Source organism: Callorhinus ursinus, unplaced genomic scaffold (assembly GCF_003265705.2).
Source record: "Callorhinus ursinus isolate GAN/ISIS: 27379988/994484 unplaced genomic scaffold, GSC_fseal_2.0 scaffold77, whole genome shotgun sequence".
Taxonomy (NCBI): domain Eukaryota; kingdom Metazoa; phylum Chordata; class Mammalia; order Carnivora; family Otariidae; genus Callorhinus; species Callorhinus ursinus.
In genome coordinates, this window is record NW_027397139.1 from 3,328,844 (window position 1) to 3,342,128 (window position 13,285).

General features: G+C 61.0%; 1 protein-coding gene across 4 annotated transcripts in view; it reads left to right on the plus strand.

The window, feature by feature from the left end:
- Positions 1-13,285, plus strand: part of GNG7 (G protein subunit gamma 7) — a 119,889-nt gene that overhangs the window by 89,031 nt on the left and 17,573 nt on the right. Inside the window, exon 1 of one of the 4 annotated variants that reach the window (XM_073887368.1) lies at positions 2,677-2,705. The exons of the other annotated variants lie outside the window; for them this stretch is intronic. The gene's annotated coding sequence lies outside the window, so the exon portion shown is untranslated. Of the gene's footprint in view, positions 1-2,676; positions 2,706-13,285 lie in introns of those variants that run through there. 4 annotated transcript variants of the gene reach the window in all.

A 13,285-nucleotide genomic window follows, 5' to 3' on the forward strand; every position in this document is an offset into this window, starting at 1 on the left:
TGCGCTCACAGCCAACAGCGCCGTGAGTGCCGCTGAACTCGGCGTGTCTAACATGCGTCCTTCCTCCGGGAGTTGCGTGGTAGCCTTCCGTGCTGGGGAACACCAGCCGGTCCCGCCGCTCTGCACTTGGACCGACGTAGACGGCCACCGGCAGCACAAACGGCAAACACTGTGGCACTCGGGACTGAGAGGGACCCTCAGGGGTCCTGGCCCAAGCTGAGTGCCTCATCCCACACATCTGAGAACGGGGTCAGCCACAGATTTGTCATTGCTCTGCACGTGTCCAAGGATGACAGAAATCCCCCCAAGCCCCGCCGGAGAATCGACTGTGGTTACACATGAATTTTAGCAATTAGGCAAATTTGAGAAAGAGGAAGCTGCAGACAGTGCGGTGCTCAGCACGGGAGCTCAGTGCAGACTTGCCCGAGGCCCAGCCCTCAGGGAGGGGCCCACCCCGAGCCACCTCCCACCTTCACCCTGCTCCGTCCCAGCTGGCAGAGTCTCTGTCCCCCACTATGGCTCTCTCAGCCCTCCCTTAAAACAGGGGTCTCACCAGGGCTGGTTCTGCCCCCGAGGGGCACGGGGCCATATCTGGGGACATCTGTGGTCGTTACAAAGGGGGGTGTTCTTGGCATTGAGTGGGTGAGGGCCGGGGATGCTGTTCAGCCCCCACTGTGCCCAGGACGCCCCCACAGAGAATGACCCGGCTCCAAATGTCTAGGCCATGAGGGAGACCCTGCATTATTTGAAAAAGCAATGGAGTCTGACCCCTGCTCACGCTGGACACCAGAGTAAACCCCCAGGCGTCAGAGGAGACAAACCAGGGCGACCCCAGGGTCTGTGAGTCACCCCCACTCAGTGTGTGTAGTGAAGTGTGTGCAGCATCCTGGGAGCTCAGGAGTCAGCTGGTTACAGAACGCAGTCTCCTGGGGGTCAGTGGAACCCCCTGACCCAGGGGTCTCACCTGGGGGAGATTCTGCTCCCCAGGGGACATTGGTGACGTCTAGGGACATTTTTGGTTGTTTCAACTCCAGCGAGTGCTCCTGGCGTGGAGTGGGTGGGGGCCGGGGATGCTGCCCAGTATCCCATGGTGCTCAGGACTCCCAGCAGAGAATGGTCCACCCCGGGGTCCGCAGTGCCCTGGGAGAAACCTGCTTTAGAGAAAACCACCCAGCCGCCTCCTTCCTGTGTCTGAGACGCTGGAGCCTCCCAGAGCTTTGACTGGACCTTCCCGCCTGGGCTGTGGTGTAGGAGGTTTCCACCCCAGTATCAGCCCGCCACGCCCGGGCCTGTGATGCTAGCCCCCAGGGCCCAGGGCGGCTGAGAAAGGCTCGTGTGGCCCAGGAGTGGGAGCAGAGGCGAGACCCTTTATGTAAGTGGAAAAAACCCTATTGGTTTGTGGAAAAAGCTAGTAATTTTGCAAAGGAAGCGGGGCCGGCTCTCAAGAGCATGGGAGACCTTGGGAGCCAGACGGAAACAGCCTGGCCTGCGTTGGCCCAGGGGCAGGGGCTTCTGTTGAACACCCCCCCCCCCGCCGCAGGGCAAGCCCACAGCAGAATCAGCCCCAAGGACCAGTGCCACTCCCCCCACCCCAAACTTGAGGGTCTGGCTGCCGGCTTTTCAAAGTGTGGTGGGTCCTCAGCGGCTGCAGGGGCCCCCTTGGGGGCCCGGACCAAGGCATCTGCCTGGCCTCCGTAGCCTGGAGCTTCCTCAGACACACATAGGCCGGTGCTGGCCACAGCGATGCAGCTGGACGGACCACTCGCCTCTCCCTCGTGGCTGTGCTGGGAAGCAGGGAAGGGGTGCCCCCCCAGTGGTGCATTCTCATGGCAGCTGGGGCAGCACGGGGTGTAGGCTTGTACTCAGTCTCAGGGTCACCCGACAGCTGGACACAGTGGCCCCCAGGGTCTGTCCTGCCAGGGGTGTCCTGTATCAGAGAGAGATTCAGCTCTGCCCAGGATTCCACCTGGAGCAGGGGTCCCGTTCCCTGGAAAACAACAGCTCCAACAGCTCCAACAGCCTGGGGCCCACCCCCATGTGATCTCGGGACTTCCTGGCCTTCCTGTGGACCCCCTGGCCCTCAGCGGCCAGCCTCAGATCCCGTGCCTTCCTGTGCCCATATACCTGTCACCTCCTCCACTCGAGGTTAATTGCTTTGCCCCAAGTCTGCATTTTCCACCGCTCCCTCTTCGGTCGCGGCACGTGGCTTCCAGCAAAGTAGAAAACCAGGCATGGAAAAACACTGAGCGTTACGTTTCAAGGCTCGGTCTCTGAGTGTTTTGTTTTTCTGATACTGGCGTGTCGGATGGACCGGCCTGTCGTGCTCCGGAATGGGATAGTGCAAGTTTCAGAGGAACACTCGAACCCCCCTGCCCCCCCGGGATACACGGGTGTCTGTCCACACAGGGTCGGTTGTAGAGAGTAAAGCAGACTCTCCAGACCCCCCAATTTCTCTGGAGGACGCAGCCGGTTCCAGTTCACACGCCACATTTTTGGCGACAGCGAAGTGTATCCCTGAGAAAAGTGGGAGATGGTTATGGCAAAGCTATTGAACCGCTCTCCTCTCTCTCTCTCTCTCTCTGTCTCTCTGTCTCTCCCTTCTCATTTGGGGGAAAATGTGGGGCGCACCCCGCCCCGGCTCCAGCGCCCAGGGTTGTGCGTGTTAGATCTAGGGAAAGCGGTGCTCTTTGGAAAAACTGGAAAAGGTATGTAGCATTCTATCTTACTTCATGAGTTTGGAATCTGTTGTTTTTTAGAAAAAAGGAACAAGCAAACCACAGTGCTTGGTGTGCACATGACACGCGGGGCATCGTGTCACCGTGGAAAGAGCTCGGGGCTCGCGGCCAGGAAACCCACGTGCAGACCCCAGGCCCGCCTCTCCCTGGCTCTGTCGCGTTCGGAGGATTCCTTTCATCTCTGCCACGGAAATAACATCCCCAGCTTCCCAAGAATGTTGCAGAGATGAAGCGAGGCCCTAGATCTAACACGCACAACCCTGGGCGCTGGAGCCGGGGCGGGGTGCGCCCCACATGTGTGCGTCCGGCCGGCTCGGCTGCTGCCTGTGCTGGTGTTGGCCGTTGTCGGTGGCCGCCCCCCCCGCCCGAACCCCGTCCAGCTCCAGACGGCCGGTGGTGACGTCACCCTCATTCCCCCTCCTGTGATGTGTGCCTCCTCCCTGCTGTTCCCGATCAGTCCAGCGGACGGGTCACAGCGCTGTCCGTCCCTTCAAAGAACCAGCTTGGGGTCTCATGGACGCTTGCTCCGTGCTTCTGGTCTCTCTTTCGTTTATCTCCGCTCTGTGTTTGTCACTTCCTTCCTCCTACCAGCTTCGGGTTTCTCTTGCGTTTCCTCAAAGTGTGAAGTCGGGTCGTGGACCTGAGAGCTCCTCCTCCTGTCTTCACAAAGCCCCCTGGTTTACATGTCAGTCTCATCCAGAAACAGCCTCATGGAAACCTCCGGAATAATGCTTGACCACACACCTGGGCATCCACGGCCCGGCCAAGCAGACGTGGAAAGCTCACCAGCCCCTGGTCTCCGAGGCTGCACAGCCACTTGCCCAGCCGCACGGCCCTGGGAGGGGCAGGACGGGGTGGTCGCTGGGGGCTCGGTGAGGAGAGCCAAGGGGGCAGCTGGGTGCTCCTGCAGATACGTGTGCACACGCGGTCACAGCACCCAGAGGGTGCAAACAACCCAAGTGCCGTCAACCGATGAACGGATGAACCAAACATGCCCTGTCCCGTGGCCACGGACAGGGGCGAGGCGCCCCCACGTGCAGCCCCGGGGACAGACTCCGAGCCCACGACGCTCAGGGAGGGAGCCAGACACAGAAGGCCACGCGGGGTGCGCGTCCACGTGGGTGACACGTCCGGAACAGGCTCATCCGCGGACGGGAAGGGGCTTGTGGGGGCCGGGCCTGGGGATGGGGACGGGGTCGCTTTTGTGGTGATGGAATGTTCTGGAACTAGATGGAGTGTGGTGGTTGTGGTTGCACAACACTGTGAATATACTTAATGCCACTGAACTGCACACTTGAAAATGGTTAAAACGAGGGGTGCCTGGCCGGCTCCGTCAGTGGAGCCTGCAACTCTTGATCTCAGGGTCATGAGTTCGAGCCCCACAGTGGGTGTGGCGCCTCCTTGACAAAAAAAAAAAAAAATGGTTAAAACAAGTGTGCTGTTATACATACATCTTACCGTATGTATGCACCTTAAAAAAACTGACAATGTAATATACCAAAAAATGTCGAATTGTATATTTTAAATGGTGAATGGTGTGGTTTCTGAGCTGACGTCTCTAAAGCTGCTAAAAAGAAGTGTAGGGAAGAGAGGAGGAAGACCCAGCATGCTGTGGAGGGGTCGCGGTGCTAGAATCACGGCCAGGGCTTTCTTGCGCTCCGGCATCGCGTGCCTATGCCAAGGGCATGGCGGACAGGCCTTCCCAAATGCCTGAAACAGCAGGTGTGAGTGCTCAGACACGGAGTGGGATCCCGGCCCCTGCCCGGTCTCTGCCTTGGCGTGGTGGGCGTGAAAGGGACCGTGTCCCTCCCGGTGCAGGCATGGGACCCATGTGGGCGCAGGTGGGGCCCCCACGCTCGGGTGCAGCAGGGGAGGAGGCAGGAGTGTGGCCGGCGAGCTGTCTGGTGAGGCGGGGAGTCCCGGGCCATTGGGCTGGGTTGGCCATTGGCCACTGCGCTGGTCACAGAGAGGTCCTCTGGCGTACCCGGCAGTTTGTTCTAGAATGCAGCCAAGAGCCCGGCCCAGTGAGGAGCGTTTTGTTGCAGATGGCTCTTTGGCCTGGAATTGATTGCCCAGCGGATCTCCATATTCGCTGGCTTGGTTCCTTCTCGGACACACCGGGGCTCCCTCCCGGCTCTGTGTGGCCATGGGCTTGCGCCCCGAAACAGGACACAGAGCTGTTTCCTCCGAGACCAGTGATTTTCGTCAGGGATCTTCGGGGTCAGGAGGGAGACCTTATTATGATTTTGCACTATTTTTGTATTCTGTATAGACCATTTTTATAGTCAGATTCATTTAGGAGCAGAAGGCCCAGTTGGTGTGACATCGTAGGATGAAGTGGGGGGACGTCCTGGTGGCCACATCGAGCTGCCCCCACCACCTCCTCCAGGCCTGGGTTCCTGCTATAGTATCTCTAGTCACACCCCTCGGCACTTTAGTGATGCTGCATAACAAATGACCGTGAACTCCACGCATGTGTTCTCCCACAGTCTCCGCGGTCAGTAATCTGGGCGCAGCCCGACTGGGTCCTCCGCCCAGGGTCCCACAGGGCCACCGTCCAGGCGTCAGTCAGCCTGCAGCTTCACCTGGAGACGGGGGAGCCCCTGCCCCTGAGCTCCCGCGGGGTGCTAGCAGAGCTCACTTCCTTGCCCCTGTGGGGCTGTACACCGGGGTGCCTGCTGCCGGTCACTGGGGCGGCTGTCACCTCCTGGGGCTTACCCCCCGCTCCTTGCCACGTGGGCTTCCTACACACAGCCGTCCCTGGCCACGCCAGCGAGGAAGATCTCACGGGTGGGGACAGAAATGCAGGAGTCTCTGCCGTCTGTGGAAGCCCCGTGCGGATCCCGCAAGATCACGCTCATGCGTTCTGTGCGTTCTCCACTTCCTGTGTGTCCGGGGTCCTGCGGAGACTTGGAGGGCTGGGGCACCGAGGCCGCCAGCAGCCACGGTCCCCCCCCCCCCAGCCAGAGTCACAGGAGACTCGGCACTCCCTGGGCAGCCCTGGGCTTGGCTGCCTTCCTGCAGTAACGAGAAAAGGCGTAATGGAATTTGGACGGTTGAGAAAGGGGGTATGTCAGCGTGAGCAGAGCCAGACACTCGATCTCATTGTTAGAAATTCCGTGCGGGTCATCGAAACCTCATCTTGGGGCAGAGGCCACTGGAGTGGAGATGAACTCACTCCCAGAAGAGGTTTCCCACAAACCCAGCGCTGGCAACCAGCACCCCACGGCCAGCCGTGGCCACCCGTGGGCACCCAGGCACCGAGATGCCTCCCTCCCAGTCGCTGGGACCCAAGGCTCCTGTGGTGGTGTCCTTCTCTGGAAGGTTCCATGAGAGACAGCAAAACCCCACTCTTAGCACCACGTGGCTGACGCAGCTCCTTTGCTCCCTGTCCACGCCCCCGATGAGCGTGCGACCCAGCAGCCCCGTGGCTGAGACCTTACCAAGCCCTGCCCTCTGCCCACACTGGCTGGAGCTGGCCTCCCGGCTGGGTCTCTCACTTCTCTGTCCCTTTACTCTGTTTAGGGGGTCACACGTCCATCCAGACCCACATGGGTTAGCACCCAAGTGGGGGGTTCCACGCAGGCATCCTGATGCTTTGCTGTAGTGCAGAGAGAGCTCCCCGCCCCCAGGCCCTCCTGTCTGCACTGCAGGGGCATCTGGGGCCCCTCAGGAGTTCTGACCTGCCTGGACACCAAGGACTCATGGTGTGCACCAGGAGCAGGTACCGGGAGCTGGGCTTCTCCCTTGACCCCAGTGGGACCAACACCGAACACAGATTTCATGGGAAAGCTGCCCTGTGGGGTTGGATATCCCTAGACTAGGTCTCCTCTCCGGCACTGCGGACCCTGGGCTGGGGCCCTCCCTGCGGGGCATTCCGGGCACTGTGGGGGCTGAGCAGCATCCCTGGCCCCACCCCTCAATGCCAGGAGCCCCCACTTGTGATGACCACAGAGTCACCCCAGCAAGACCCCACTGTAGACTCTGTGTCCCCCACACCAGGAAAGTCTGAAACTATTCAGCCAGTCCCACTATTGGCTGTTTGTTTCTGTTGTTCTTCCTTTTTAACATGCAAATTGCCCCTAGTGACAGCTAGCCCTTAGGAAAGAGCCCCTCTGGGTCGGCTTTGTCCCCGGACTTTCCAGCCACAGCAGAGGTGGAGTGGGACATCCCTGGGGACTTCACAGATGCTCTGTGACACAGTGTGCAGCCTTCAGGAGCTGGGTGTTGGCCAGCGACCCAGCGTCCGAGAGCAAGGAGCTGCCGCTGATGGCCCAGGTCTGAGGCCTGTCCTCATCTGCATGTGCCCGGACAGGCTGCCCCTTTCTGCAGAGCAGAGGGGAGTTGAGGTGCCCAGGAGCCCCCATCTTGGTCCCTGGAACCTGTGAATATGATGCCTGCCGTGCACAGGGCAACTTGCAGGGGCGGGCAAGTCACGGCCCCTGAGGAGGGAGTGACCCTGGGTTCCCGGGGGCCCCGGCATCCTCACGAGGCCCTCACGACAGGGAGGCAGAGGGTGGGAGTCCCAGAGATGGGCAGACCCCGCGCTGCTGGCGGTGAGGATGGAGGGGGGGGCCACGGGCCAGGAAGAGGCTGGAGCCCGGTCTCCCTGGGGACCCCGGGGGGACCAGCCCTGCCCACGCCGGGGTTTTAGCCCCGGGAGGCTCATGTCAGATTTCTGACCTCCAAAATGGTCAGAGAATATATGTGTGTGGTTTGAAGCCACCAAGTCGGTGGTCATTTGTGACAGTGAGCACAGGGAATGCATAAAGGGCCCAGGGAGCGTCCACGGAGCTGAGGACACCCCGAGAAGGGGTCTTGCACAGACTGGCTGGGCACCTTCTCAGAGGGGATGATGTTCCCAGGGCCTTGTTGGGGACGTAGGAGTTTGTCCGTGCGCAGGGAGGGGGAAGGACCTGCCTGAACCAAGGTGGGAAGGCTGGGTCTGCCCTCCCCTCACCCCCTGGCCTTCCTGCCCCTCACGGGGCCTGGGTGACGGCATTTCCTCAGTGCTTGGAAGCCAGGAGCGGGAGTGCCCAGCGTCCCGGCCCAGCCGTCCGGGCTTGCAAACACTCACATGACTGCGGTCGTCCCCCCGGTGACAGAAGGAGCCTTCTCTTCTGCTCCCGCATCAGCCACATCGTCACCCTTGGTCACCGCCCGCGCCCACAAGCCGGCTCATTCTTGGGCGCCACGCTTGCAGCCCCCGGCAGCACCCGTGTGCCCTGCAGCGCTGTTTTTCCCTCACTTGTGGGCACCTCATTCATTCCCGGGTCCCCAGCCCTTCCTAAATATAGCCGCCCAGGGGACCGATTTAGCCCGCGCACAAAAGGACCAGGCTGACAGGGAGGGTCACGAGACGCTGTTTTCCAAGGGGTCCATGGCTTCTCTTGGGAAACATCTACCTGGCAAAATCCCAACTGGAGCTTCCCTGCCCCCCACCCCACCAAAAGGTCACAGATGCACAAAGGCTCAGAGGAGGCCCTCACGGGGCCGGCCCGCCCCACACCAGGCCAGGGTGACCATGACCCCGGAGAAGCTGCAGGCGGGGGGTGGGGGGACCCAGTGCTTGGAGCCTCGGACGGGCTTCAGAGGTGGGTGGCAGAGGCCAGGGCTGGGGGGTTAAAGAGGTTTTGTGTCTGCCTCGCATTGAAGTTCAAATGCCAACACGACTCCCGGGGCTCTTCGGAGGTCCCCACTGTGGCGTGGTCCCAGCCCAGCTTCTGGGGACACATGGAGGCACTTGCCCCTCCCTCTGACCTTCTGGCCTGATGTCCAGACTGTGCTGTCCTCGCCGCATGCACGTTTCTCTAGAGTCTGGCACAGGGTCTCCCCCGCCTGCCCCCAACGCTGCTGACAATCTGGGCAGGTCACTCTCCACAGGAGGGCATCCCTGGCGCTGTGGGAGGGTCAGCAGGATCCCAGCCCCGCCCCCTCGGTGCCAGGAGCACCCCCAGTTGTGAGGACCACAGACGTCCCCTGGGGGCACGGTCCCCCTGGGTGAGGGTCCCCCTGGGTGAGGGTCCCTGTTCTAGGGGGGGTCTCACAACAGGTACTAGAGTGCAGGGGCTACCCCTGGAGATGTGCAGGGCCACGGCCTCACGCTCAGCGCGGGCGTTGATCAAGCTGACTGCCGCTGCCGTCCATAGACCTTGTGAGGGGTGGCTTGTTGTGCGGGTACCTCAGAGCCTCTTCGCCCCTCTTCTGTCTCCCTCTGTTTGGTTTGGGATTTTTTTCCTCTGTCGACACCAACACCCTGTCTCTCCTTCTGCACGCCGTGTACCCAGGAACAGTCCTCCCCGGCAGAGGGGGGGTGGGGGGCTGCATTCCCCCCCAACCCCCCTAGAATCTGGCTGCAGCTTAGTGTTTCTTGGGTTTGGGTTTTTTTCTTCCCATTTAATGGTCGGCAGGGGCGGACGTCTCCCTGTCTGTCCCCGGGAGAGACAGATTCAGAAGCTCTGTGAGCTGCACAGTCGCTGGTTCTGGAAGTTTTAAAGCAAACTGAAGGCTGTCTCTGTTCTCCCTGAAGACGAGGGATCGAGGGATCGCTGTGCGCCTGCCCCCTGCCCTCCCAGCCTCTGCAGCGCCAAAGGCCCCCACCCCCTTCCAGCCAAACTTCCAGGGGCTCTGACTCCCCCCACCCCGGCCCCACGAGCCCGGCGGCCCCGTGAGGGGGCTGGAGAGGAGCAGCCGGGCTGTCCGAGCTGGGCGTCATGAGGCCGTGCAGCCGGAGGTGAACTGCACGTGCCCTCGCGCCGCAGCCTCCCGGAGCCGCAGGGCTGGCTGTGGCCGCTAACGGAGCACTGCGGGGGACCACTCTGGTTCGGATGCTGTGCCCGCATCTCTGGGCAGTGAAGGAGAATGGCAGGAGTCACGGACGCAGCACGCTGAGCTTAGTGTCCACGCTCAACAGTGAGAGCGAAGGCTAGCTGGGACCATCCCGGGCTGTGGACCCACGTCCTGCACAGAGAGGGCCAGAGTGAAGCTGGCCCCACCGTCCGGGGACCCTGTTCCGGCCTCGCCTTGGCCTGTGGGCCAGCTCTGCTCTGTGTGACAAACTGTCCCAAAGGAGTTGGCTCCCAGGTCAGGAGGTCAGAGGTCGGGCATGGCGTGGCTGGTTTCCCGGCTCGGGGTCTCACTAGGCCGAAGTCAGAATGTCTCCTCTGGAGCTTGAGGCCTCTGTGCCTGTTCAGATTGCTCCGGAATTCAGCCCCTTGCAACTGCAGGACGGGGGTCCCCACTCCCTTGCTGGCTGTCCCTAGCGGCCGCCCCCATTCCGTGCCCCAGCCCCCCACCCCACCCCCATGTTCAGAGCCGGCAGCAGGGATCTCTCTGCACCAAATCCCTTTCAAGCTTCAGATAGTTTCTCCTCCCTTTTAAGGGCTCCCCTGATTCGATCAGGCCCACCAAGGGCAATCTCCCCTTCTTAAAGGCGCTGCTACCACATGGCAGAGCCTTTCCCTGGAGCGAGATTGGGTCCTCTACTCGGGTCCCACCCACACTCAAGGCCAAGGGATCGTACGCAGTCCCTGGGAGTCATCGTAGAGGGAAGCCCCCCACACGTCTTTCATCTCCAGCAGGCACACGGCCCCTGGCTCTGAGGAGTGCTGCCCTGGGGCTCCCGGAGCCGGAGGCTGGGGCTCGTTGATGCTCCTGCCGCTTCGGGAAGACATTTCTGTGTGGGAGACACGGGATGGTTGAGCGGTGGGTTCCTGGAAGGACCGACTCCCAAGCCCCGCCCACCTTGTTTCAGGTGCCATCAGCACCTGGCCTTGCTTCCCCAGCATGGGAGTTAGCCTCAGGCCCGCCTTGCAACCCTGGGCCTGGCGAGTTTGCACCTCGCAGAAGAGATGTGAGCGGGCCTCCCCAAGGGGCCCCAGGGCTGTCAGGGAACATTCAGAGCCTGGAATTGCCCACACGAGACCCCCACCAGCTGCCTCCCACCGGCCGGCCAGCTCCTTGTGCCCCGTGTTGGCCTCCCGCTGGCTCTCAGAAGCCCGAGCCCCCTGGGTGCAGAAACACAGTTCCCCACAGCCCAGACCTGATCCTTGACCTCTCTCCTTTAAAACAGTGGGGTGGGGGGCACTGCCAGGAGGGGTCCTCAGCCGCACCGCCTTCAGGCCACCAGAACCCAGGGCCCGCAAGCCGCTCCGGGAAGGCCCTTCCCTCCTGGCCGCTGCCCCGCCAGGCGCATTTTTCACATTCTTTTCCTGCTACGCTTCCCAGCCCGCCAACTTTGAGAAGCCTCCACTGGCATGGCACTCTTCCTCTTCTGGTAAGGAGCCGGCCCGGGCCGCTGGGGTGCGGGCTCCTGGAGCGGGCCGGGAGTGGCGCCCTCCCCAGCTATGAGAGCTATGTGTGGAATTCGGAGGGATCGCGGGCATTTTTGTCTGGCTGTCATTGCTTCCTGTGAAGCTGGAAAACACCTCTGGGGGTGGAGTCTGCACCCCGGGGGCGGAACAGAGAGGCTGCATCAGCTATGGGGCGGGGGGTGGACAGCAGCCCGGGGCATGTGCTGGGAAGGCAGGGAGCAGACCTGCTTTAGCCCTGGGATCCCTGCAGGGCCCCGTCTGCACCTTGGCTTTGCATGCCACCATGCCAAGGTTTGGCCTGCGCACCCCCAGGGGGGTCTCGGGTGTCTGCTTGCGGTGCATCCCCCTGTGGGCGGTCCAGATGCTGTCATGCTAAGCACCCTGGCGCGATGCAGCGTCTGTGACCTCTCAGAGCCCGCTACGTCTGGGCCTGAGCTGAGCCTGAGCGCCCGTTACTCGGGGTTCTCTCGGAGCCCCCAGTGCCCCAGGGCCCCCGATGTCTGCAGCGCTCCGCAGCACACACAGCGGCCAGGCCTTTCCCAACGGAAGAAGTGGTCCTGAGGCTCCTGGGACCAGTGTGGGTGTTGAGAACCCTGGAACCATAGACCCTCAGACCCAGAAGCGCCGTAGGCCCCACTCCCTAAGCCCTCCGCCAAGTACACGGGCCGTGGAGGATACAGAGTCCACGCCAGCCCTGGCCTCGAAGCTGGCCTCTGTCCACAGGGAATTGGCACGGAGGGGGACAGGGTAATGCAGCGGGATGTGGCCAGGCGGCCCCCAGGGCTCATCTCCCCATGAGTCCTGGTTTGGGAATTACATTCGAACCCTGGTCCAACCTCCACCAGCCACGTGGTCTCAGGAAGGTTATTAACATGCAAACATCTTTGAGCCTCAGTTTGCAAACGTGAAAATGGGCACAGTAATTCCTTCGTGGTGCCGGACATCATGGTCCTGACGAATGACAGGGACTGCTGGCACTCTTTACTGCCGTTTCTGCAAGTTGCTGGGGGGCTGACTTTGAACAAACCTCTGCCTGTCTCCAGGCCTCTGATGCCTCATCCACAAGGTGAGGTCAGAATGACCAGAAAGCGCTCGGCTTCTGAGCAGCAAGAGAAGCTGGGGAACTCAGAGCCTTGGGAGGTGAGGGATACGCCCATGATCTTGGGATGGCGATGGTTTCACAGGCATGCGTAAAGTCGTCCGACTGAGCTTCCTGTGTGCATGGCTTGCACAGGACGCAGCTGCTGCACCATCTTTTTTATTTTTTTAAGATTTATTTATATATTTTAGGGAGGTATAGGGGTGGGGGGGGGAGAGAGAATCCCAAGCAGACTCCCCGCTGAGCACAGAGCCCGCGGGGCTCGATCTCATGACCCTGACATCATGACCTGAGCCAAAACTGAGAGTCAAACGCTTAACCGACTGTGCCCCCCAGACACCCCCCATCTTTACGTTACCTATATAACAAATCAGATACTTCTCCAGCTCCATGTTTTACAGATGAGAAAGCCGGGGCTCAGAGAGCCAGGGCACATGCCCAGGACTGGGTCTGCACGCCATCACCCAGCACCACACGCAGACTAGCCCTCCGTGTTCCTGCCCACCCACCAGAAACACGAATCTTCCACGTCATGCTCTAAGTCTGGCAAGCCGTTCATTGGTTTTAGTTCTTATTGGGAAAACAGCACTGGCTTGGGTTTCAACAGCAGCAAGATGAGGTATTTCTTTTTCTTCCTTTTCTTGTAAAAAGCGTTTGCTTAAAAACATTACTCCACACACATGATGGATTATCACTCAGCCACGAACAGGGGCAAGGCGCCCACACGCGCGGCCCCGGGGACGGACCCCGAGCCCACGACGCTCAGGGAGGGAACCAGACACAGAAGGCCACGCGGGGTGTGCGTCCACGTGGGTCACATGTCCTATTTCTCTAAAATTTCGCTTGGGGGTGGTTTTAAGCAGAGAAGTCATATGGTGAGATTTCTCCTAGAAAGGTGATTCAGGGGGCCACGGCAGAAAATATTTTGGAGAAAGACGTGGACCCCATGCCCAAGGCACTGGCAGCCCTTGGAAGAGGCAGGCGTCCAGGAGTACTGATCCCCTGGGCACGCACGGTGGGAACCCGTACAGAGAGGCCCAGGATGGCCCGCTGCATTCCCTGGGGAGCACCCACGCCCAGAGAGTGGGGTCAGATGGCGGAAGAAGAGAACTCAAGTCTCTTTAGCCCCTTCTAGGGGC